The following is a 3,604-nucleotide window of genomic DNA, read 5'->3' on the forward strand; positions in this document are numbered from 1 at the left end:
TTCAATGGCATGTTTAAATCTCGATATGCCCCTCTTGTTTGTGACTGGGATACCGAGGATCACAAAGCGGGTGTGAATGACCATGAAAATTCACATGGTGCCTTCATTGTAACGATCACCTATTCGATGTGCCGGTAAACCACACACGCTCCATCGAACTATGATAAATAATGAATCACCCTTTGCCACCTTTGCTTAGAACCAATTAGTGTGCCGGTAAACCACACACGCTCCACTAACTTCTTAGCAAGGATGCAAAGTGTAATTTCATGGGATTGCATCAATTCACTTTTCCTAAAGTAACTAAGATTGGGAAATTTTAAAAACATGTAGTTACTTTGTATTTCATATTATACTTTTAATGAGGGGATGAGGTTGCCCTATCATACCCGTTCGGCTAACGACCCTCCACCGATCAAGCAAGCGGTGGGTGTGAGTGTACACCCATTAAGCGCCATTTTATAGGCCGCAACCTTATACCCATCTTATAGATCGGCTTCGTGAATGAGGCCTACTAACGGTAAGACTAGCATTTTAGTTATACATACATACATACATATATATATATATATATATATATATATATATATATATTAATCTTGTAATATTATATTAGTATAGGGTTGTATTTTAAACTTTTAAAAATCTAGGGTTTGAAATTTATATTGTCTAAATTAAAACTTTTAATCACAAAGCATAAATTTCAAAACTTGAGGACAAGTTTTAAACATTTAAAACATGGAGGATCAAATAACAAATAATCTTTATTAACAATTAATTCCATAATTATCCATATTTGATTTATTTAAAGATTTCTTGCAAGATAATTATCAATTTAATCAAAATAATTAATTAATTATCTCATAAGGAAATTAAATATTTTATTAGTTGATAAATATCTTTAATTAGATCAAGATTATAGTCATATATATCAGAAAATCGGATTAAGGTTGATCTAATATGATAAAGACAAGTTTCCATAAGATAAATATGAAAAAATTCCGAATCTGGCCCTTCCTGATGCTCGAACTCGTCGAGTTCCCAACTGGACTCGTCGAGTCAGGCCAACTCGTCGAGTCCACCATGGGACTCGTCGAGTTCATGACACAGAGACAAAAAAACGAATTTTGCAAACAAGATTCAAACAAACAAGCAACAATTTAATAGAAACCAATCTAGGCTCTGATACCACTGATGAGTTTTAGCCATAAGAACTTTCCTATGTGCGCATGCAAAACCCTAATGCTTGGATCTAGGTTTTCTAATTAAACATGCTTTGAATCCAAGACTTCTAATGACTAATTAGGTATAACAACAATACAAAATCAGATCTAGAAGTTTACCTTTGAATCTCTTGTTTGATCTTGTTGTCTTGGAGCTCTAGAGTCACAATTGTCACTCCTCTAATGGCTTACAAACACCAACTAGCAAAGAGGATGATTTTAGAGAGAGGAGAGGGATTAGAAATCGGCCAGGGGTTCTTTGCTTTAGCAGATGTGTCAATTTCCCTTGCCCTAGGGATCTATTTATACTTGTAAACTCCTAGGGTTTCACCTTGAAACCCTAGCTGGATAATCTTTCCTTAAAGAAATCCAAATCCTTACCTTAGATAAGCCTTGGACGATTTTTGAGCTATCCTAAGCCCTAGAATCCGTCCATCCTTTATCCCTTAAGGATTTACAGTATAAAGTGTAACTATCAAACAATTGACAGCTTATACCCTCTTATTTAATTAATCTCTTTAAGTCACAAAATTAATACTAATTAATTTATGACTTATATTAATCAAATAACAATATTATTATTCCTTATATTATTCTCATAATATAATAATATTTATTCTCATAATATAATAATATCTATTCTCTCATAATAAATCATCCTATCAAGTTGCTATGGAGAAGGCAACCCAAAAGGACCATGAACAATCGAATCAAATACTTGCCTAATATAGTTGCTGCCTTAGACACTATTCCAACAATATATATATATATATTTGCATGACTTTAAATTACTCCATGGGTAGTACTTACAGTTCAGATTTTACTTAATACTGACACTATTACCGTTTGACAGTTGTATTAAATCTTGAGACTTCTTAATAACATATATAAAATCCTGAAATAACATAAAGAGAGTTACTAAGTTGGGTGATATTTAAGGTTTAAACCTTTTATTAGAGGGTAGAAGTCTGTACATATATATACATTTGAATTTGCATTTTATTTGGTAATGAGGTTTAAACTTTTTAGTAAAGGGTAGCCCAGCGATATCAAGTATTGCCCTCTCTTGTTGAGGTTAGGGGTTTAAGTTCCGTCATGAACATACTGAAATTAAAGAGTAGTTTAAAAGTAGATTAAATTTTCTGTTCTAAAAAAAATTGGAAAAAGATTGAAAATTTAGTGTCAAAATCGCAAAAAACGAACACATATTGTCGTTTGCGCCACTTTTTCGACTCTGACACGTCATCATACCACATCAACATCACATAACCAAATAATATTATGTTAGCATGTTACGTCATCGCCTCATGTCACGTCAACAGTGAAGGCCGTTAAATATCTCATTGATGTTACAAGGATGGTAACACTCAAAAGTTTTGTTGGGTCAAGTGGATCCCCTCAAAGTAAATTGCTTTGTATGGCAAATGTTGAAGAACCGTATTCCCATTTACTCAAATCGTGTGAAGCGGGGATCACTGTGGCGTCCACATTATGTCTGTTATGTCGGAACCTTGAGGAAAGTTTGGATCACTTATCTTTCTCTTGTTCTGCAACCTTGAAACCGTGGGAATGGTTGTTGAAATGGTCTTCATTACTTCATCACAAACCTCTTCTTTTGTGAATCTAGTTGAGATGTTGAAGTCGACCGATGGTAGCACGAAGTTACAAAAACTGAGGCTGTCTCTGGTTTACACTACTTTGTGGATGCTTTGGAAAGAAAGGAATACAATCACTTTTTGAAACAAAAGACTATCTATTATTATTTTTTTTTTTTAATTTTTTTTCGGATGACATTATTACCTGCAACTTTAATAGAATTGCTCATAAATCTAACTTAAAAATGCTTGATTGGCATAGTTGGTGTATGTTTCCCATTTCAAATGTTTTCTGATAGGTTTGCTTGAGGAACTCGCTTAAGCTTTTTCTGTTTTCTTCTAATATAATTTGTTCACTGTTCACTTGGGTTGTGGTGACTCGGTAAGACATATGTAAGATATGATGAATAACCTATTGACTCATGTTCAAATCCTGACACTACTAAGCCCATATGGCCATGAAAGTTCGCATGTAATGACTTCAAGACAATGAAGCATAGTCTCATGTTCGCAACGAGAAATTAGTCGGTATATGAACGCTAAGACAATGAAGCATAGTCTCATGTTCGCAACGAGAAATTAGTCGGTATATGAACGCTGACTTGAAAACCATCGTTAAAGAACTTTCCTCCCCAGAGGAAAAAAAAAAAAAAACAACATTGGAAGAAAACAAATGAATTTTTATTTGATTTATAAAAATGGGTCCATCATTCATGATCAATGGCCAACTCCTCTTTTTTTTGGGCCCACCCAGAAATGCATCCCGTTCAATCCCCTAGATGGCGT

This window comes from Lactuca serriola, chromosome 8 (genome assembly GCF_051521515.1).
Source record: "Lactuca serriola cultivar US96UC23 chromosome 8, Lser_US96UC23_V15, whole genome shotgun sequence".
Taxonomy (NCBI): Eukaryota; Viridiplantae; Streptophyta; class Magnoliopsida; order Asterales; family Asteraceae; genus Lactuca; species Lactuca serriola.